Source organism: Phyllostomus hastatus, unplaced genomic scaffold, assembly GCF_019186645.2.
Source record: "Phyllostomus hastatus isolate PE091 unplaced genomic scaffold, TTU_PhHast_1.1 phas_contig_17, whole genome shotgun sequence".
Lineage (NCBI taxonomy): Eukaryota > Metazoa > Chordata > Mammalia > Chiroptera > Phyllostomidae > Phyllostomus > Phyllostomus hastatus.
Genome location: NW_025333664.1, coordinates 30,461 through 54,029, shown reverse-complemented (window position 1 = coordinate 54,029; position 23,569 = coordinate 30,461). Strand labels below are relative to the sequence as shown.

At 48.1% G+C, this 23,569-nt stretch overlaps 1 pseudogene; it reads right to left on the bottom strand.

The window, feature by feature from the left end:
* Nucleotides 1–12,688: 12,688 nt before the first annotated feature.
* Nucleotides 12,689–13,290, bottom strand: LOC123815300 (annotated as a pseudogene).
* Nucleotides 13,291–23,569: the final 10,279 nt, after the last annotated feature.

Here is a 23,569-nt window from a genome sequence, read left to right as displayed (position 1 = left end):
TCGCAGGGCCTCCTTCCTCGCGGAGGCGGGTGCTCCAGTCACCGGGCGGAAAGAACGCGAGTCGGAAATCAGAGCGATTCGGGGTCGCGTCGCCTGCGGGGGACGACCCCCGTGACGGGGGGGAGCACGGGGGGGGCACGGGGAGCACGGGGTGCGCGGGGCGGGGGCGGGAGCAGTGGGCCTCGCGTCCGCGCCGCGTCCGCACAAGGCGGGCGTGTTCCCGATCGCTCGTGTTTCTGCCGGGACGTCCGGTCCTCCTCCTTCTCCACCGCACGTCGTGCTCCGCGGGAACGAGTGTGTCTGTCCCCACCCCCCACCCCCGTGCGCGGGGGGCCCACGAAGGCACGCGCGTCCCTCTCGCCGGCGGGTGTCTGTACTGCACTCCACACGCCCGCCCCGGGCCGGACGCCCGGGGACGCTCCACACGTGTTCTCCGAGTGGACGCGCTCCCTTCTCGGGCCGACGCCGCCCTCCGAGTCGGGCCGGGCCGGGCCGCACCTTCCCGGCGCTGGGCGCGGCCTCCCTGCGGTCCTGACGGCCCCGACAGCCCGGCGGGCCCCGGAGCGCGTCTCACACCCAAGCCTGTCCCCCCCCCCCCCCCCCGGCCCGCCGGCCTCCGCTCTTCCCTCCCAGCGGCCGCAGGGCCGCGCCGCGCCGGCGGAGGAGCCCGCGTGGGTGGAGGGGCGGTCGGTGCGCGGACCCGGGAGGTGTGGGAGGCGTCTCGGGGACCGGGAGCAGCGGGAGTCGCCGGCCACGCCCCCCGGGACCTTCGGGAACGTCAGGAGGAGCCGGGATCTGGATGCTGCCCCGCGAGCGGCGGAGGGGCCGGGAGGGAGCGAAGCGTGAGTCGAAGCGTGAGTCTTGGCCTTAAGAAGGGCCAAGCGGGGCGGGAGGGGCGCTGCGGTCCCGGCGGGTCGGGGTTCGGGGTTCAGGGTTCCGGGGTGGCTAGGCCCGAGTGGGATGGGAAGGACGGAGCGTGTCAGGAAGGAGGACGCGACCCTGGTGCGCGGTGCTGGGAAGCGGTACGGGAGCGGGTTCGACCGGGGACACCTGGGGAGGTTTGCAGGTTGCCTTGGGGGCGGGTGGGGGAAGGGCCTGCGCGGAATTCGGGTGGGATCGTGAGAGACTCCAGCAGGGTTTGGGGAAAGGGCTATGGGGTGGAGACGGGACATGGGGCCGCGCGCTCAAACAGGTTTGGGGTCCCTGCTTTATAGCGAAATACAGTCATTTTAAGAAAGTTCCAAGTGTGCTTGAAAAGCATCTTTTAAAAAAGATTTTATTTATTTATCTTTTAGAGAGGGGAGGGAGAGAGAAAGAGAGAGAGAGAAACATCAATGTGCGGTTGTTGGGGGTCATGGCCTGCAACCCAGGCATGTGCCCTGGCTGGGAATCGAACCTGCGACATTTTGGTTCACAGCCCGTGCTCGATCCACTGAGCTACGCCAGCCAGGGCTGAAAAGCATTTTTAATTTACTTTTTTTTTGTTGCTGCTTACTTAAACAATGAGAAAAAATTTTACTCAAAATTCTATCCCAAGAGTTAAAAAGAACCGCTATCACTTCATGTATATACACTTGCAGATACGGTGGCGTGCACGTTTCTGTCCACTTTCTCTGGATTTCACCTACTATGTTTCAATATGCGTACACAAATTGTATCTTTTCAGCTTTTATTTTTTATCATGTTTCTTTGAAGGGTGAAGATTTTTGCCATAACTTTTGGTATGTAGTATCTTTATCCCCATTCAGTTTATTTTGTAATTCAAACTGTGTTATTTTTGAGGTTATTTAGAAGTGTATGACATAACTATGAAATATAAGGCCTTCCCAGTCACCCAGTTGTAGTGAATTCTGGCTGACGTGCTGTAGGAGCACTTAAGAAACATATTGTATGTAATTGCAATGCTGTGATGCTTGTTGAAACTGGATTTATATTGGCTTGGCCAAAAGATAAAAACTTTTGGGAAGACGGAATAATGAAGATGCCTGAAAGATTGCAGAATAGTGGGACAAGATGGTTAATACATTGTTCAGTGAAGTTATTGATGAAAAGGAAAAATGTCTCATTGTGTCTTTACCTGCAGACTGAATGAACCTTTTCGCCAAATAGAAGTTTTCAAGTGTGTGTCTCTGCTGCCATCTCGTGGGCATTTTGGGAATAACAAGTTAGTGGCTGGTCAGCAGGAAAAGTAACTGTAGGAGAATGTCAATGAATGTTGATTGCAATGTTATTTAGACGTGCGTTTAGTAAGTTTTAAATATCAGGACTTAGTAGTTACCTTTTGTCCCTGACTTCTATATTAGCAGCAATGACAGAAAGAAACATACTGCATATAATTTCAGTCCTTTGAAATTTGTTAAAACTTAGCAAAGGATGGTCCCTTTGAGAAATGTCCCAAATGTGGCCTGGTGTCAATACGTGAGCTGCGCCACTGTCCTTTTTGTGTAGATGTCTTGGTCGTGTTGATGTCCTGTCTGTATCAGTGTCCTGGCTGTGCCTTTGTCCTGACCTGTGTGGGCATGGCTCACCTCCTGGTTGTGGCTTCATGGTCACCTGCCTTGGGCTCACAGGCCCCGCTGCCCTCCACCAGCTGCAGGCCTAGGTGGATGGTCTGCACTGCACTGGACGGGGATGCTCAGTCCTCTGACCCCCTGTGGGCGATGCAAGGCTGTTCTGGCCGTTGGTCTGTCCCTCAGGCTATGTCTGCTGCTGTTGCCACAAGATTTAACAATTTAAGCAAAGTAACCTATTTTCAACTGAATGATTATGTTGATGAAATTTGGAAGAATTTATTAATTTAGCCTTTGTCCTGTAGTTTGTGGGATTGCCTAACAAAAAGTAACATCCACGAATGCTGCAATTTTTATAAATTTCCTATCACCCATCTTACCTCTACATGACCCTGTTTCCTCATATTCCCAAATGCCCTATATGCCTGATATCATCTCATTGTCTGGTAGTCATTCGTACTCAGGCACACATTAAATTTTGAATATCTTGTATTGATCTGATCATGTTATTGTAATTATTTATCCCACAGGTGTTAGAGCCAACCAGGTTTGTGGAAAATAATCACTTTTTAATCCCCACAGTTTTGAAAAGCCGGCAGTGTGGAATGAATGGTGAGACAGTGCCAACTCCTGAAGCTGTTGCAGCTGAGAGATCATGGACGTCTGCCTCCAAGGTCAGCATCCTTTTTGTTCACTCAGTGTTTGGGCCCATTGCTGCTGGGTTTGGAAAGGTTTTGAAGTTTGCATTTGGAGAGACATAGGTTTTATCTTATGGAATCACAGGGTTGTTACAATGGGAAGATCCGGTTCAGCTCCTGCCTCTGGCCTCTGGCAACGGGGACCTGGCATCTGGCTCCAGCTCCAAATTCTGGCCATGGCATCATGGTTATAGCTGCATCCTGTGTCCAGGGCCTGTGCTTCAGAGTCAAAATGTATTCAGTTGTGTGTCTTCAGTCTTGCACCTCTTGGGATGTGGCATTGTGTCCTGGGTTCACATGCGAGGTCCACGTGCAGATGAAGCCTTTGGTTCTGGTGTATGGAACCTGGTATTAAGGGTCTGGTGTCAGTCCCTGGTATCTGGTGTTTGGCCTTCAGACTGCATGGTCTGGGTTGGGTATGGCACACGGCTTTGGGTTTGGGGCTTTTGGCCTGGAGTCCTGGTTTTGGTTTGGGTCTGCTCCAGGGTCCAGCTTTTGGATTCAAGGGTCTGTGTCCAAGGTCCTGAGTTTGGCTCTGGTGTCTGGTGTCTGTCAAGAGATGATCATTGTGTCAAATTCAAAACCAATATGAGTCCCCAGGTTTATGGAGTTGAGGCAGGTTAGTAAAAATGCTATGAAAATTCCTGGGTAGTGGAATGGGAAACTGAGTTCGATAGCTAAATAAGGCCTAGCAATTTATAGCCAGGTAATAAATCTGGTTCAGACATTCCAGTCCACGCAGGGGAAGGCCCACCTCAGTCCCAGCCCTTCTCTGGTGACTCTTCTGAAGGAGAAGTTCACCAGAGAAGGACCCTGACCACTCTGTGTGCTCGCTGTGTTGCATCAGCACATCAAAGGGCGCCCCTGGAAAGCTGAGTGTTCTGTGGAGCTGACTCTTCTGAGACCTCCTCTAAAGTCCTCAACCTTAGAGAACAGGTAAAACCCTAAAAAAAAGACCCAGTGTGCACTGTTTGTTGAACACACATGCACCTTCCCTTCTCTTCTTTTCTTAATCGTGTAATTTTGCTTTGTTTCTCCTTACCTGCAAAGGTCCCCGAGACTCGCAGCCAGGGGAGCGGTGGGCAGCGTCAGCTCGTCCCGGACTAACCCCCTGATCGTGTCTCCAAGGTCCTTCTTTGTGTCTAACTTTTCTGTTTCCCCAGAAGCAGCTCTGTCTGTGCTAGCTCTTGTTGCTGTGATGTCACCTCTTCTCTCTGAAGCCCTTTCTTTGTTTCACTGTCCATGGATTTAAAATACAAACTCTCAAAATCCCCTAGCTTTGTATCGTGAAATTTTTACTGCACGAAGTCAAGAGTCTACATGTATGAGACCTTGCCAGAGCAAAACTGCCTTGGGTCCGGTACCTTTCTGGTGAGAGAATAACCACATTTTGTGTATTCATTTACCTGTGGGTGGACATTTGAATGCTTTCTACCTTTTGGTTGTTGTTAAGTGTTGTTATGAATAATCATGTATAAGTTTGTTATAACATCTGTTTTCAATTTCTCAGGTATATGTTTCAAAATGGAGTTATTGAACACAGTAGGGAAATTTTTTAAAAGATTTTATTTATTTATTATTTGAGAGGGGAAGGGAAGAAGAAAGAGAGAGAGAGAAACATCAATTTGTGGTTGCCTCTCATGTGGCCCCCTCTGAGGACATGGCTTGCAACCCAGGCATGTGCCCTGACTGGGAATCGAACCTGCGATGCTTTGGTTCACAGGTCCGTGCTTTTGGTCCGTGCTCAATCCACTGAACTACGCCAGCCAGGGCTCAGTAGGGTAATTTTTTGAGGAAATGCCAAACCATTTTATATAAGGCCTGCAATATTTTACATTCAGAAAAGAAATGGTCAATTGTTCTAATTTTTGTTTGTGATTATAAACACTTCTCAGTTTTGCTTTCTCAACTATAGCCTTTGTACTGACTGAGAAGGGTATTGAGCAGTGATATAGGCATTGAATGTTCTCTCTGATTTTTTTTTACCACTCATACGTACATATTCTCTCTACAAGGGACTATTCAAGTTCTTTAAAAATGTAGATATCTCTCCATTGATGAGTTATACAGTTCTTTGTTGTGGTAACAAGAGTCTTATTGAGAGTATAATGTGCAACCATTTTCTTCAGTTCCCTGGGTGGTCCTCTTACTCTGCAAATACCTTCTCCTGTGATTCAGAATTTTGTAATCAGGAGGATACCACATTTACTCATTTACTTTCATCGATTTTGCTTTGGAAGAGTATGCCATGATATGCCAGCAGCAGCCTCCTGCATCTCATGTGTAATATGCATCACCATTGCCTCATTTAGTTTGCTTGATTTAATATAACTTTTTTTTTTACAGAAGCCTGCTTTATATTTTTAGACATTAGATGTTTGTGTTTCAAGGGTTTACAGGTTTAAATGGAGGACAGACTGTTCTCTGGAGTATGATGTCCAGAGCCAGGCATCTGGAGTCAGGGACAGGCTTCAGACACGCAGTCCAGTGGCATGGCTTGGGATTAGGGTTGGTGGTTGCGGTTGAGGTGGATGCCATGACTTGTATTTAACTTCATTTGAAACCCTTTTTAAAAAGAATTTATTGTGAGAGCTGTCATCTCAGCATGCATTAAAAAAATCTGATCAGGACTCGTGAATATTTGTGTGGCCATTTTCGTATGGAAGATGGATGAACATAGCAACATTATTGGCACATTAGGCTTTGTCACTTCAAGAAAGGTGAAAGCTCAAGTGAAACACAAAAAAAGGTTTGTGGTGTGTGTGGAGAAGGTGCTGTGACTGACCAAACATGTCAGTGGTTTGCGCAGTTTCATGCTGCAGACTTCTCGTGTGCGGTTGCTCCCTGGGTCATATAGACCAGCTGCAGTGCAGAGCCATCCAGTCCAGACGTTAACTGAGGACAGACCACGTTATGGCACGTGGGAGCAGGTGACATACTCAAAGTATCCTAATCATTAGCGTCAAAAATCATCTGCACCAGCATGGTTAGATTAATTGCTTTGATGTTTGGGTTCCACAGAAGTTAAGCAGGGAGGCAGGGGGGAACCCTTCTTGACCACATTTCCAAATGCAATTCTCTACTGAAATGTAAGGAAAGCCTTCCAATTCCAAGACAAATTGGGGGAGGGGATGAACTGTTGATATTTGACACTAATGTGGAACAGGAGAGATTGTGGGTACACGGAGGGAACCACCACCACCCACTCCGAAGGGCGGTCTGCACCCAAAGGAGGCCATGCTGTGTATGTGGTGGGGTCCTTAGGGAGTCCTGTAGTAGGAGCTCCTCACCAGAAACCAGGTGGTTACTTCCAACAAGCACTGCTCCCCGTCAGACCAATGGAAAGCACCACCTGAGGGAAGGAGTCCTGAATTTGTCAGCAGAAGACACGTGATCTTCAGAGAGGATAAGGCGAGAGCACACGTTTCTCTGCAGTGACCAGGAGAAAACAGTTGCAGCCTGGCTGTTCTGATTCATCTACAGTGCTCACCCACCCACCCCTTTGGATTGCCATTTATTTCAGCCTTTCCAAAGTTCTCCTAATGGAGAAAAATTTCCATTCTGTGGAATGGCACCTGGGAGATGTCTCTGCTCCAAAATGTAAAATGTTGTGGGAAGATGGAATGGTGAAATAGTCTGAAAGATGGCAGAGGGCAGTGGAACAAAGGGGTGAATATGCTGTCTAGTCACGTTGTTGGGGAAAATGGAAAGTGTGCCTGCCAGTGCATCTCACAGTGAAAACCGAAGGAACCTTGTGGCCAGGCCCATAGTATGGTATGTGTTCTGTGTGTGCATCTCTGCTGCCATCTCGTGGTTACTTTGGGGAATGACACCTTAGTGCAGGTCAGCGGGAAAAGGTGTTTCCATTGGAATATCAGTGACTTTTGATGGCAGTGGTATTACTAGGTGCATTTGAAAACATCTAAATGTAAGGACTGTTCTGGTACCTGGTGACTGGTTTCCAGATTAAGGGTGAAGGGAGGAATAAGTATCTCTTATGTGACATTTTTTGTAACTGACTTTGTAGCATAATAAAGTCAGATTTTTAAAAGTTCTAAGTGTGCTTGAAAATTGTTTGTAATTGGCTTTGTCTGTTGCAGGTTCCTTAAGCAATGAGAAAAGTAAAACTTACTCAAAGTTTTCCACCCAGAGGTAAAGAAAAATAAAAGCGCCATCATTTTATACACATGCCCCTCTGGACACGTCTGTGGGCGGGTTTCCTCCACTGCACCTGGAGTTCATTTACTGATTTAGGTTCCTTGTGTGGGAGCACAACCAGCGCATTTCCACCTCTGTTTCTAATATGTGCATTTAAGGGTGAAGATTTCTTTCTGAAGTTTTGGTACATAGTGTTTTTAGAATTATTTAGCTCATTATTTTGTAACTCAAATAATGGTTCATTTTGGAGGTTATTTATGAGTCTACCTCATAAATACCAAATGACAGAACTATCCAGTCCCCCACTTTCAGTGAATTCCAGTTTCAGTGCTATGAGAGCAAAACACACACTGTACATGATCTCAGTGCTGCGATGCTGGGTGAGGCCTGTTTTATACCTGGTTGGCTAAAAAGTTTGTTTGGCCCCCTCCACCCCCACCTTCATCCCCATCTTCCCATCCCTGTCATATGGCTCTGGTTCACGTACTTGTCTCTAACTTCATTCAAAACCATTTTGTCATACTGTATCATGACAAATGTATCAGTGTGAGTTAAGAAAAACTCATGAAAATTGTTGAGTGTCTGTGTGGCCATTTTCATATTGAAGGTGGATGAACATAGTAATATTTTTGGTACATTAGGCTTTGGTATTTCAAGAAGAGTGAAAATGTCAGTAAGCAGAAGAAAAGATTTGTGGCATGTACGAGAAGGTGTTGTGACAGATCGAACATGTCGGGAGTGGTTTGCAGAGTTTTGTGCGGGAGGTTTCTCAGATGCAGATGCCCCAGGGAAGAACAGACCAGGTGCAGTGCAGAGCCACCAAGTCCAGATGTTCGCTGAGGACAGACCACGTGAGGCCACACGGGAGAGAGGCCACATACTCAAAGTACCCAAATCAATCGTGGAAAATCGTTTGCACCAGGATGGTTATGGTAATTGTTTTGGTGTTTGGGTTCAAACACCAACACCAGTGAAGTGGGGAAAAAACACAACCACCATTCTTGACAGCATTTCCATGTGGGATTTTCTTCAGAAACATAAGGAAACTCTGTTTCTATTTCCAAGACAAATTGTGAAGGTGGATGAACAGTTGATACTTTACAACATGGAACTGGAGAGATCGGGCGGGGGGAGGTGGTGCAAAAGAATGGAACCACCACCTGCCACTCAAAAGGGTGGTTTTCATCCAAAGTGTAGTGTAAACGGTAGGTTAGTGTTAAGGTCAGGGGCAGGGGCAGGGTTAGGTTTAGGATTAGGGATCCTGTCTGTAGGTCCACACTCACCCTGCCCTTATTGTCAAACCAACTGTCAGGTTGAAATGAAATGTCCAGGGTAAGGCCAGACCATGGAAAATTAGGTGAGCAGTGGGTGGATGCAGGGTTGTGGGAGGGGGTGTTCAAAGTGAGCAGGGGAGGGGGTGGCAGGGAGCAGCTGCAGCCAATCTGTGAGGAGCTGAAAAGGGTGCTCAGACTCTGTGCGGTAAGAGTGTGAGGTCTCTATGTAAGTGAGCCATTCCTGTGGGACCACTTCTTGTGAGCACATTGCATAGACCATGGACCAGCTGTAGGAGCGCACGACTTCTGGTCCCTGTTCTCTGAGCATTGCCAGGTGCAGCCTCATAGGCTCTCAGGAGGCAAAGCCAAGTCTGAAGTCTAGGTATTTTGGAGGTAAGTGTTGTAAGCTATAAAAACGAGAAATGTTACCAGTGACAAAGCCAAGACCCTGGGAGGCTTCTTCCATGTCCCAAAGAATGTAGTTTGTAAATGACAGAGACCCAGGCTCACATCACTGTTAGGGACCAAAAGGTTAGGAGTTTCCTCTGTCAGAACTGCTGCAATGCACATGAAGAAGTGCAAATAACAAAAGGAGCCACTTTGGGCTAAACAGGTAGAAGTTTTTCCTGCTGACTGTCAAGAGACCCGGCTGGACGAGTAAAGAAAAGGCTTCTGGTGTCCCTAGAACAGTCTAGATGATCATAATTCAATTGTTACAAATGTTCTATAAAACTATTCCACGTTTTTCTGTGGTACATTTTTCCTAAAATGAAAATGGCCTTGTTTGTTGCAGCTTACTGAAATTATACAGAAAAAATGAAGTTAATTGAAAATCCTACCCCAAGGAACATTAACTGCTACCACTGTAATTGTACACCGTCCCAGACATGAGTACATGCACATTTCCTTTCTGCTACTTTCTCTGGATTGAACTCACTATGCTCGGGTCTTTGTGCGGCTTCAGAGCCGTCGGAGCACCAGCTTCTGTCCTTTCCTGCTGTGTGCACTGAAGACCACACGTTTCCCTGTCGCTTTTGATACGTAGTGCCTTTCAGTTCAAATTCTTCTTTTTCACAACTTTAAATCAGTTTGTTGACACAGAAACACAACACACTTGCCTCCCTGACACCCCCACCCCCCTCACCCAGACTAGATCTCTCCCCCTTCCTCCCCACCTTAGGACAGCTGTTCCTTGAAAACAGAAAAGGGCAGGCCACTTACGCAGCCCCAGTCCCACCTCTAGGCCCTGTGAAGCGAGGGTCTCAGGCACTGTGGAGAACCTGTCAGAGGGCTGGGGCAGAGGTGTGCACTTATTAGCACTGTGCTCAGCCAGGCAGGGGCATCCAGTTCTTAGGAAGATTCCCCCTCAGCCCCCGGGCCCTGAGTCGCTGCTCCTCTTCCTCTCTGCTCTCTGTGATACTAGGAAGGAGACATGCTGGGGCCTGGGCCTGTCGCCGGGACTGAGAACTCCTGGCTGTGAGCTGAGAATTGGAGTTTGGCTAGTGAGTTTCTTAAGGTCCAGGCACCCTAAAAAAGCCCTGGTGGTGGGAGTGAACTTCAATGTCCCTATTAAAAATGCACCAACAACATTAAACAGATTAAGCCAGCTAAAGCAAATGCCAGGATAAGGAGACTTCTGGCAAGATGGAGGCATAGGTGGACGCACCATACCTCCATGCACAACCAAGATTAGAACAACAATAATTTAGAGGCAGAATAACACCCAGAACTGATAGAGAATTTATCTGAATGGAAGTCGGACAGCCAAGAAGTTGAAGTAGACTCCTTCATCCAGACCAGTAGGAGGAGCAGAGACGAGCGCGGGTTGCAGTGCGTGGAATGTGGGGACAGCTGGGCGCCTAAGGCAACCGGGAGAGCGTAAGCCACCCGGGGCGCAGGCGCGCAGTGGGTGGACCCTGAGTACGCAAGCGGCAACAGGCAGACTCAGTGAGGCTGCGATTGTGTACCAGGGCGGAGCGCGCAGCCCAGGATCCCAGGGAAGGGACTGAGGTCCCAGGAGAGTGGGGCTGCCGCCATTGTTCCCTCCCGCCCCTGCCCCCACATACAACGTCACAATCTAGCAACTGGGGTGCCCAGCCCTGGTGAACACCTAAGGGTCTGCCCCTCACCATAACAAGAGTGACCAGACCAAAAAAAAAGAGAGAGCGATGGCTCAAATGGAAGAACAAACCAGTGCCCCAGAATTCATTCTTTTGAGTGACCAAGAGATAGCCAACCTATCAGACGCACAGTTCAAAACACTGATAATCAGGAAGCTCACAGAATTGGTTGATTTGGGCGCTAATTAGATGAACAAATGCAGGTTACAATAAGAGAAATGAAGGAAAATGCACAGGGAACCAACAGTGATGGGAAGGAAACTGGGACTCAAAACAACAGAGTGGACCAGAAGGAAGAAAAGAAACAAACAAAAAAACAAACAGGAAATAATGAAGAAATAAGAATTCAAAAAAACGAGGAGAAGCTTAGGAACCTCCAGGACATCTTTAAACGTTCCAACATCCGAATTATAGGGGTACCAGAAGGAGAAGAGGAAAAGCAATAGATTGAGCACATATTTGAACAAATAATAAAGGAGAGCTTCCCCAATCTGGCAAAGGAAATAGACTTCCAGGAAATCCAGGAAGCTCAGAGAGTCCCAAAGAAGTTGGACCTAAGAAGAAACACACCAAGGCACATTATAATTACATTAGCCAAGGTGAAAATGAAGGAGAGAATCCTAGAAGCAGCAAGAGATAAGGGGACAAGTCACCTATAAAGGAGTTCCCATCAGACTGTCAGCTGATTTCTCAAAAGAGACCTTACAAGCAAGAAGGGGCTGGAGAGAAGTATTCCAAGTCATGAAAGGCAAGGACCTACATCCAAGATTGCTCTATCCAGCAAAGCTTTCATTTAGAATGGAAGGGCAGATAAAGTGCTTTTCAGATAAGGTCAAGTTAAAGGAGTTCATCATCACCAAGCCATTATTTTATGAAATGTTAAAGGGACTTATCTAAGAAAAGAAAATAAAGAAAAAGCATGTATAGTAAAAGGACAGCAAAGTCACAATTATTAATAATCACACCTAAAGCAAAACCAAAAGAAACTAAGCAAACAACTAGAACAGGAACAGAACCACAGAAATGGAGATCGCATGGAGGGTTAGCAATAGGGGAGTGGGAGGAGGAGAGAGGGGGAAAAGGTACAGAGAATAAGTAGCCTAGACGGTAGGTAGAAAATAGACAGGGGGAGGGCAAGAATAGTACAGGAAATGTAGAAGCTAAAGAACTTATAAGCATGACACATGGACATGAACTAAAGGGGGGGAAGTGGGTGGGAAGGGGTGTGCAGGGTGGAGGGGAGTAAAGGGGGAAAATGGGACAACTGTAACAGCATAATCAATAAAATATATTTTAAAAATGCCAGGATAACAGTAAGCTGTGCAGAAGGAGGGGGTCCGACCGGCTTTCTCCAGGCCGGACACAAATGCACACAGAGAAGCCCAGGTGGCGTGTCAGAAGACAACTCAAGGACACTGCTGCACAGGGGCCAGAAAGCTGGTACTCAGGCACCCCTGGGGTGACAGGAAGCACCCCAGGGGTGCCTGAGAGGTGCCAAGGAGTGCCAAGGAGAAGAAATACACAAGTCTTAAAAACCAGAAAGCCCCACAGCTGGGGAGCCTGAGCCTGACAGTGCTGCCCACCGGCCCTCTGGGCCCTGCCCTGGACCCGGACAGGCCCTCCCCTGTGGGCAGCGCCCTCCCTACACATCACACAGCGCAGTTTAAAAGCTTCTAATGCCAGTTCATAAACATCTTCATTTACTATTGGTGATTACGTGTGAATAATATGTTTACACTGTTCTTTTGTTTATGGAAAACAATCTCACCAAGTCGACTCCAAGAACACAACAGGCAACCCTCACCCTGAGCCCCTCGGCGCCCTTCCCTAGACAGCAGGGAGCTCCCACCTCTGCCCCAGGGCTGCTTGGCTTCCCCTCCTTCCCCTCTGTGGCTCTAATGGTCAGAGGGCAAAGCATCCTCTGACCATTAGTCCTCAGTGGACGAGTTCTGGCCCAGGGGGTAAACCGTGAACATCACATCTGGCCGAGAGGGGACACAGGGATGGCCTGGACGCACACTCTCAAAGCCCAAGGGGCTGAAGTTCTTCAGGAGTGGAGCTCTGTCTTCCCGGCCCTTCTTGAAGCAGATGAAGACGCAGTTCACCTTCATCTTCTCTTCAGCGAACTCGAGCAGTGCTAACGATCCTTATTTGCTCCCATCAGCTAACAATCCGTCTGGGATTTCTACAAACAGGCTCTGGCTGGACAGGGCTGCATCCCAGGAAGAGACCACCTCACACTGGAAGTGGACGATGTGAGGCTTTCCGTCCTCCGCAGGGAGGTCCTGGGTCACCGTGAGCTTCCCGTCCTTGTGTGTTAGAGCTGAGAGAGAAGGGTCCCTGCCGCCCCCTGCCGGCCGAGGGTCTTCGACAGTGCGTGAGGGGCACAGGAGCGCCACAGAGGCCCTGGAACGATGTGCCTGCAGCACTGGGGCTGGGGACAGTTACTCAAAGGCAAAATACTACTGTCCTGGGTGTTTATCATCCTCGGTGGCTCTGCTCAGGGTGGGAGGAGGCAGCGCAGGGAGTGGGTAGGTGGATGAGTGGGTGGGTGTTTGGTCGGGGCCGATCTCGCGGGTTAAGTCCCTGTCAGGCCGCGGGCCCAGAGCCCTCCTCCTGCCTCAGCGAGCGCCTGCCTCCAACACCAGTTCAGATTCTTTTCCGACTGCAATAGTGACTTATTTGGGGGTTAATTAGAAGTGCATCTCATAGAAGTGCGCTCTAAATATAAAGACTTTCCAGTTACCTTTTGTTACTGAATTCTAGATTAACTGCAATGAGAGCAAGAAACGTTACTTTATATAATTCCAATCCTTTGAAGTTTGTTGAAACTTGCTTCCTAGTACCAGTGTGCTTCTGTGCTGCCATCTGGTGTTCAACTTGGGAATAACGCAGTGCAGGTCCACAGGAAAAGTTGTGAGCAAAGTGGATCATCCAGGAAAGTGGAATCCGATGTTATTTAGATGTGCATTTCATCACTTTTAAAAATAAGGACTTTTTGGTAACCTTTTGTTACTGATTTCTAGATTAACTGCAAATTAGTGCCAACAATCAGCTTTACATAATTTCAATGTTTTTGAAGTTTGTTGAAACTTGCTTTACAGTACACTATGATCACTGAAAAAATGTTCCCAGTGCGCCTCTCTTCTGCCATCCGGTGTTCACGTTGGGAAAACACCTTGGTGCAGACCAGAAGGAAACGTTGGGAATCGTGGATCATCCCTAAATGCTGAATCCAACTTTGCTGCTCATGTTAAGTTTATTTTTTTAGGATTCGATTTATTTATTTTCAGAGAGAAGGGATGGGAAGGGAGGGAGAAAGAGAGGGAGAGAAACATCAATGTGTAGATGGATGTTAGAGATACATCACTCTGTTGCCTCTCACACACCCCAGACTGAGAATCTGGCCCACAACCCAGGCATGTGCCCTGACTGGGAACCCAGCTGTCACTGTTTGGTTTGTAAGCTGGTGCTCACTGTACTGATCCACACCAGCCAAGGCTCATGTGAAGTTTTGTGTATCTCTACAGGGTTTGTTTGTTTGTATTTGGTTTTGAGGGTTTGTGTGTGTGTGTGTGTGTGTGTGTGTGTGTGTGTGTGGTGGGGGACAAGGTTGCAGGTTTGATCCCTGGTCAAACCACATGCAAGACTCAGGCAATGGCTCTGACTGGTGTGCTTAGTGGGCTGGGTGTCTGCCTGCCAACCAAAAGGTTGCCAGTTCTATTCCCAGTCAGAGCACATGCCTGGGTTTGAGGAAGGAGACAGTCAGGAGGAAATTCCAGAGGTACTCCAGGGCTAAGATAAATGACATTGATATAGGGCAGGGACCCTATTCTAAGACCGGTTGCTCCTGCTTTCTGGAAAAGCACTGAATTATGGTGAATCATAACTGTACCTGTGCAGAAGATGCTACCTGACCCCTGCTTCATTATAATAACATTATAATAAATCAGTATTTTGGGACCCCCTTCCCCGGTAGTCAATCAAGGAAGATCATGGGAGACCACATGCACAGTGTCTTTAAACTAATATAACTACTTGTACATGGGCAATAAAACCCTGCCAAAACTAGCCAAGAAATATCGCCCTGTGAGTATAGAATCCTTCCAGCCCCTGAGATCAGTCTCTCCTCCAAGTCGGCTCCCATGTTCTGTGGAGTGTACTATCGCTTAATAAATCTGCTCTCTGTCTGTCTGCTATAAACTGTGTTCAGTTCTTTGTTTGCTATCATCAAGAACCTAGTTACCTGTGTCCACCTGTGACAGGTTGTGGGCCAAGTTGCCAGTTGAGAGCATGTGAGAGGCAAATGATAGATGTTCCAAATGAAAAATATATCAATAAATTTAAAAACTTAAACAAAATGAAACACAATTTTTTATGTGGCTCTCCATGTATTAATGGACCCTGTATTCTTTTCCATCAATCTGTCTATTCACAGGGCATTACTCCACTGTGGTATTTACTGTAGCTTCATAATACAATGTACCTTTTAATTCTTCCTTATTTTAACAGGTAAACTTCAATTGAGCTTCTTTTACTTTAGAAAATTTTGCTGAGGCCTGGTCAATGTGGCTCAGTTGGTTGGAGCTTTGTCCTGTTAGGTAGGATAGATAGCAAACTGAGGCAAGGAGGAGGAGTAGGGAGACAAGTGTCACCCAGTGACTCAGCCGTCCTGGGACTGATCTGATAATAGTGCCAGGTGTTCAGAACATCACAAGAAACACCATGGCGGCACAGGAAGAGGGAGCCCTTGAACTTCTAGGTATCATTTCCACTGTCTGGGAAAAAAAGCCTTTGAAACTGTGTGTTAATTCCAAGGTCTGGTTGGCAGGTGGGAGGGGGTCCACAGAGCCCAAAGAAAAAGCCCAGAAAACAACTTTGGTTAATTGCCTACCTCTGGTCACCATCTGTTTTATGAGGGAGTCCCTAATGTTTACAAAAAGAGCCTGTAAATAACTTTGGGTGACTGCCCCAACTTTAACTGGCTCTTGTCACATTTCTGTTTTACAACAAGAGGAACATATGGGGTCTGGAGCGAGATAAGGATTCAGGCTAACAGACCCCCACACATACCTAAGTTTGGGTAGTCACATCCCCTGTGGAAGCTGGGCTGGCACCATCTTTACCCACCAATCAATATGTAAATTCTTCCTCCCCCCACCATCCTGCCAACTACATACGTCCTCAGGACCAAGGACCTGAGGCTCTTGACACTCTTGCCCTTGCCTGTTGCTGCCCTTACCTTGCCCTGCCCGGAATCTGCACCTTTCACACCTCCTTGGCAAGGCCCGTTGTCTTCCATGAGAACGTATCACTAGTGAACCCTGCTTGCTCACTAGTAGACTGGCTGATCTGTAATTCTCTGTTGCATTGGCAAGGAGAACTGAGTTTCTCCCATAACAATCCCATGAACCAAAAGGTCGTAGTTCGAGCTCTAGTCAGAGCACATGCCTAAGATGCGGGTTTGGTCTCCAGTGGGGACACGTATGAGAGGCAACCCTTTGATGTTTCTCTCTCATATTGATGTTCCTCTCCCTGTCTCTCCTCCTCCCTTCCCTTCTCTCTGAAATCAATAAGTATGTCCTCAGGTGAGGATTAAAACATTTCTTGCTGATATTTTAATCTAGATCACATTACATTTATAGGTAACTGAGCAATGCAGATCATTATATATTTTTCTATCCAGAATATGCTGTTGCTTTCCTGTTGTTCAAATGTCTTTTCAAACAAAAGGTTTTATTTATTTTTAGAGAAAGGGGATGGGAGGTAGAAAGAGAGAGAGAGAGAGAGAGAAAGATCAATCAGTTGTGTCTCACACGTCCTCAACTGGAGAGCGAACCCTCAACTCAGGCATGTGCCCCGATCGGGAATCGAACTGGTGACCTTTAGATCTGTGGCATGTTGCCCAAACCACTGAGCTAGCCCAGTAGGTGTTGTTCAGGTGTCTTTTATTGAGTAGCATGTTATGAATTGGTTCATATTGATCTTACACATTCTTGTTAAGTTTATTCCCAGGCATTTCACCAGTTTTGTTGCTATTGGGTGTTTTTAAAAATTATATCTTTAACTTACTCTTTTGTATATAAAGGATATTTAATTATGCATGCAATTTGCCCTACACATTACTTAATTCTATTATTTGTAATAATGTAAAAATGGATTCTAATGATTTTCAAGGTAAGTAAGCTATCATGTAATAATAATTACCACATTATTTTAGTTATGTATAACAGAAAAGTAGCTAAAGCTTGGCAGAAAACATGAAGAAAGAAGATAATGTGAAAGATTAGAAAAATTAGTTTTGTTAGTTGTAAGTTTATTAGTGACTAAACAAATTAGTAAAAGCATTCTTAGCATTTTAAATGAGTTATGGCCTAGATGCATGGTGTTCTAGTACTTAGAAATCAGAAGTATCTTATAGGTGAAATTGTGCCCCTTGTAGGTAATCTAAGGAATTTATAATATAGCCAATGTCCACATTTTCAAAAGGTAAATTTTAGATGGTGAGTTCTGGGAACTAAAAGACTAAGATTATTGATTCTAGTTATAGAAGAGCTATTAAAGAGTGATGTGTGGGCAATGAGAAGAAGCAGTGACCCTCAGATGTCTGCCATGGTGTATCACAGTGTGGTTTTGTCTCCTAAGGTGTCAGACCATTTTTGCTTCCTGAGGTTTTGAGGGTGTCTTTTCAGCCTAGGACACTCGCCAATCTTTGCAAGATGGTGAACTTTTGTTGTTGTTGTTGTTCTTTAGGTCTCAGTTTGTATGCTGTCTGTGCAAAGAGAGAGTCATTATTTCAGATCTAGGGAGCAAAGTGATGTGCGGTGTCCATTCTCCTGGACTCTTCACTGCGTTCCACGCAGAGCAGGGCTTCTCATTCTCAGCATTGCTAAGCAGGATAGACAGCAAACCAAGGTGGGGAGGGGGAGGGGGCACATCCCACCCAGTATTTCAGCTGTCCTAAGCGGGGTCAGGTAAGGTTTTCAGAGGTTCCAAGGTCACAAGAGAGACCAGGATGAGTCCACCAGAAGCTGGAGGGGAGCCTTTGAAATTCTATGTACCATTTTCTCTATCTGGGAAAGGAAGCCTTTGAAGCTGTTTGTTAATCCCAAGGTCGGGAGAAGGGCTGGGAGAAGGGCTGTGGAGGGGAAGCCTGGAGGCTCGCTGCAAACGTGAAAGCCCTGAAACCCCAGCAGGTGGGGCACTCAGACTAGCTGGGGGCAAGCTTGCAGGTTCCTGTCAAGTGCATTTCACACATAAACCTGCTACCTCACTTTCACTGTGCTTGTTGTCCCTTGCCTGAACCCATTCTTTCAGGCAGGACAAGAACTGAGGAGGGGAAGTGCCCTGACTCCCCCAACTTGGGTCTTCCCAGTAACAGCACTGATGACCTTTTGGGCCAATAATTCTTTCTCCTGTTTTTTTCCCCGCTGCATTGTAGGTGCTTGTTAGCATGCGTTTCCTCTATTCACTGCTGGCCAGTAACACCCTCCCTCACCTGCACCCTCATGGCAATCTGAAAAGTGTCCCTGCTTTACTTAATGTCCCCCTGGGGGCAAAATCACTGTGTTTGAGAACCACTGACCTTGACCATTTGTGGAACCTCAGTGATCTGGCTTTGGTATGCAGTATTTTTATTATCACCCAGTTTCAGTTACTTTTAACTCCAATAGTGATTTATTTTGGGGGGTTATTTAGAAGTGTATTATATAACATACAAATAAAAGGATTTTCTAGTACCCTCTGTTTCTGATTTCTAGGTTATTAACAATGAGCAAGTAATATACGCTATATAATTTCATTGAACTGGAATTTGTTGGAACTTGCTTGTAGGTTCCAATAATTAGCACAATATGGTTAACTTTTTTGATTTGTGTTATTTTATTTTTGCTCTTTGTAGTCCAAAATAATAACTATGGACATTCAGAGTTGTTACAGGTAGGCACAGGTAACCAGGTTGTTGGTGATCATGGACAAAGAATTGAACTGAACACACAGAGTTTATAGGAGACTGAGAAAGCAGATTTAGTAAGCGATAATACACTCCACAGAACATGGGAGTGGGGTAACTCTGAGCGGAAGTTGACCTCAGAGGCCAGAGGGATTCTGTTCTTATAGGGCAGATATTTCCTGGCTAGTTTCGGTGGGGTTTCATTGCGCATGTACAAATAGTTGCATTACTTTAAAGCTATTGCGCATGTGCTCTCCCATGATTTTCCTTGACTGGCCACTGGAGAAGGGGGTTGCTCAATGTTAATGTATTATAATGCTATTATAACAAAGCAGGGGTCATGTAGCATCTTCTGTGCAGATGCATTCATGAGTCATCATAATTCAGTGCTTTTCCAGAAAGCACGAACAACCCGTCTTAGAACAGGGTCTCTGTCCTGTATGGATGTCCTTTATCTCAGCCCTGGGGCACCTCCAGAGTTTCCTCCTTCCTGACTATCTCCTGCCTCAGAGTTATACAAATGACACTTACAAAGAAAAAAACAAAAACAAAATACCAAGACACCCAAGTGAGATGCTTGGCAGAGACAACCCACAGTCAGGGGCATTGGCAGGGGTAGGGCTTGGAGCCAGGGATCAGGGGCTGGGTGGCTTCTCACAGGCTCCTGGCTGACAGTCAGCTTCATCCCATCCCAAGACCCAGAGTCCAGTCAGACAAGGGGCACCGATCCTGCCAGCAGGGGTCAAACCCCTCACAGCCCTGATCCCAGGTGGTCCACTGTCAGGAGGAGGAGGCAGTAGTGGCCATGAGAGGCTGTGCCAAGAGTGCACACCCTCAGGCCCTGAGTCTGGCTGTCAGCCCTGCAGGGCTGGGAGTGGAACCAGAAGTCAGGCCTGGAGTGTCTCCTGCTGCCAGTCCCCCACCACTACTACCTCCCTGTCGCAGCCCCTTCTGACTGTGTTTCCAAGGGGAGCAAATTTCTCCATCCTGAGCTGCTGAGGTCCACTCTGCCTGGTCTCAGGAAGCTGTAACCCCCCATGGCTGAGTGAGAGACCTCCGGACCAGAAGCTACTAAGGAGACAAAAACTTATTTCCCTGGCATGAACACTGCCTGTTGTGTGCCTGGCCTCCTATGCTTGATCAGTTAGCCAATGACGGGTAAGATTTCCCACAGAGGCGGGGGAGGGTGGGGAATCGCCTAAGACAGGCATGATCATGAGGAGGCCTCAGGAGAGAGACTCGGGGCTGTGGAAATGAAGGGGTGACGGACATCAACCCCTGCCCTCTTGGCTTTGTCAAAGCCTGAGTCCTTGTTCTTAGATGTGAGAAATCCAAGTCTCCTGGCTACCTTTGTCTCCTCTGCCCGACTCAGGCCTGTGGAAATAGCAGGGCGGTGCAGTCCAGACCAGAGTCTATGGACCCCCGGAGTAATCAGGCCTGGGGCATAAAATATGCAAGATCCTGTGAGATCTGTTTGCTGGAGGATGTTATTGAATTAGAATATGAAGGCATGGGCAGGAAATCAAAACTAGCCCTTTGGGCCCTGTGGTCCTTTCAAATGATAAAACTCCAAACTTTGCCCAGAATCCCAGCAGGAGTTCTGCCAGCACCTTTGAAAGTTACCTATTCCTTTTGATCTTTTCTGCCAGACTGTAAATCCACAAACTGAGTCTGTATTCTCAATAAAAATCTGCTTGGGTGGAAAGACGGCACGCTCTCCATTAGACAGGGTGGCCATGGTGCTCCCCAGTAGAGAGAGTGGCTGTTCCGTCCCTATTTCCCCACAGGGTCTGGTTGTCTCTGTGTATGTTTTTCTCGTGTTTCAGAGAGCCATCCGCAGCGTTCCGAGATCACTGCAGGCTGGTGGTTGCGTCACTGAGCCAGGCCTGTGCAATCTTAGGTGGAGCCCAGCTGGAATGCCCGACAGCCTCAGGTGAGATTCTGACATCCTCCTGTCACCCTGGGTGCAGAGCTGGGTTTACTTCTCCGGACCACTTAGACGAGAGAGTAGTGTCCTGACGTGCCTTCACATTTCTGTCACTGGGAATCAGGGCACAAACCCCTCCATTCTCTGTCTGTGTCCTGGTGATACGGTCCCCACCCCATGTGGTCTGTGTGTTGTAGCTCTGAGGAACAAATTCACACGGACTACAGAAGTCCCGTGGAGAAAAAGGGATGGCATGGCTGCTCTGCAAGTGAGAGAGAGCACCCCTGACCCCTGCCTGGACAAGTTTGATTGCTTTTCTGGGCACATTACATCAAGGATGCTCCTCATTTACTATGCACAGGTTCACCTTAGGTGATTACCTTTTACAGATAACAAAGGAAAGAAGGTTGCTAGTTACCTCAAAGAGAAGAATGTTGCACATCAAGGGGAAAAGTGGTTGAACCGGTTACACTCCATGCTTGGGAGTTTTAGCACAGATTTTAGGAAGTTAAAGACACCCAGTAAACGTTTGCTGCCTCAATCCAGAGTGAGGGAGTTTTAACAAAAGCAAGCCTCATAACAGCCTAAGTACAATGTAGGCCTGATTCCCACAGGAAAACCTATCCATGGGCGTGGGTCCTGTGTGCCAACCTCACTCCCCACTGGCCTTTCCGAGTAGGGGCTGGGCTGTGTTCCCCATACCACGTGGAGCAGTTCCCTGTATCCTGGCTTCTCTGTCTTGGGAATCAAAGGACACAAACTGTGGCTTCATCCAGAGTGGGGGGGCGCTTCCCAACTGTGACAAGACCCGCAGTAGTGGCCTCCCAGTTCAAAGAAAACTGGCTTCCACCCTCCTCGCTTCCTGTCTCTGGGACTGGACGAGTGTGATGCTGGAAGTGCAGGAGCCCCTCGCTACCTGGAGGACAAAACTCAGGCCCAGGAAGGCAGAGCAGAAAGACAGCTGAACCTGTGTGCCTGGTGCTGCTGCTGGGCTGCCTGGCAGCCGGGCCTCTGGGCCTGGAGTGAGTGCCAGAGCCATAGTGCAGTTGTGCTCTTGATCCATCTTGCTGACATTTCCGGGCAAGTGGCTGAAGGTGTTTCTGCCTCATAGACTTGAGACCATGCAGGTAAAACATGCAGCACACACTGCTCTGTAACCTGGAACTGATAGTTCTTCTTGGTCAGCCAAGACCCCGAGCAGAGATCTGAGCACTTGGCTGGTCTGGCTGCTGTCTGGACAAGCACTGACCACAGGGAGGCCCGCACACCATGGTGGTTGGACCATCACAGGAAAGATGCCTGTGCCCATCCCTGGTGCCACTGTGATGGGAATTTGTGGTTGGAGGCAGAGTCCCTCGTCTGACCCCAGAGCAAGCGTGGCTGGATTTTGTCATGGACTCTGTCCACTTCACTGGTCTCCCCGTTTGGGTCACTTCCCAGGGGTGGTTGCCCTTGCCCTGGGATAGAGGGTTGGTCAGTGTGTCTCAGTGAGGCCCAGAGGGTTCTAATGAGCCACCTGGCTAGGGCCACAGACCCAGGCGACACTGTGGCTCAACACAGTGACACATGAGCCACCAGAGAACATAGTTCACAGGGTGTGTGCTGGCCCCTGCTGGATATGGTGAGACTGGAGACAGGAGGGTGGCTGTTGCTGTCAGTGAGTGTGAGTCCAGCTGTCACTGCAGAACTCAACTTGTCACCTTGGAGGCCGTCACCTTGAGCCCTTGGGCTGTACAGGGGCACGCTCGGCAGACAGACACATGGTACTCCACCCTGGGGATCAGAGGCAGGTTTGGCTCATCCACCCAGGGCCGCCCAGAGAGCAGATGAGCCCCTGAGGCACCCACCTAGAAGAACCATGCTCTCCATTAAACAAGCAGCTTCTGGGCAAGGGTAAGAGGCTCAGAATCCACCAAATGTCAGGCTGCAGTCACTTCTCAGAGCCTGCACTTCAAAACAAGGATGGTGGCTGGCAGCCACTGCCAAGTGGGCAAGGAGGGTGTGTGTAAACACCCAGCTCCCTGCACAAGGTGGTCTGAGATTGTGTGAACTGTACAAGCAAGGCTGAGACAGGTTTCTGTTTCTGACTTAGCTTTGAGAGCCACAGACCATTTTCACAGCACTGATCAGCTCGGTTGTGTGGCGGGACTGTCTGTACAAGGGCAGGGATGACAGCATGTGCATTTGGGGGACACCTTGGAGGCTGGCAGCTACAGCAGGAATGTGGTTTGCTGCTGAAGGGGAGGGGGAGGGAACAGACCTCTCTACTCACTTTGAATCCCCAAGCCTTCTGGGAGAGCTCCAGGGTCTCTCCTGGTGGGAGGGGGATGGTGAGCATCAGGTGGCAGTCTGTGGGTTCCCCTCCCCACTGTATTCAATGCCAGCCCCTCTGTGAGCACTACACCAGGACTCTGCCCCTCTCCCATGGCCCATGCTGAAAGCCACAGAATATTGATAGGGGACTCAAGACTTGGAAAATTTTAGCTTAAGGTAAAAAACCATAAGTCTAGCAAGTCATGTGTATGTTAAGTTTTTTGTTTCAGAAACTACAGATAAGGCCCATCCTGGCTCCTGGGGGAAAAGCAGCCAACCTTCCGGGGCACTGGTTAGAGATTACTAACTGCCTGGGGACATCCCAACCTTTGTTCCAGGAAGAAGCAGGCGACTAACTACACCTCCCCCTTGGAGACAGCTAACTGCCCAGGACAGGCATGTTGCAGCTTATGAATCGAAAAGCCCTCACACCTTGTGTGTCCTCCCCCACCCCCCTTATAAAAGATCTGGCCAGAAAAGAAAGGGAAAGATGGAAGATGGTTTGTTAGGGTATGAACCCGCCATCTTCTCGGATCACAGGCCATCTGAATAAAGCGCCCATAGAAGATCCAATCCTTGTCATTGCTTATTGGGTTTGGTAGTGACAGGCAGCCTGAA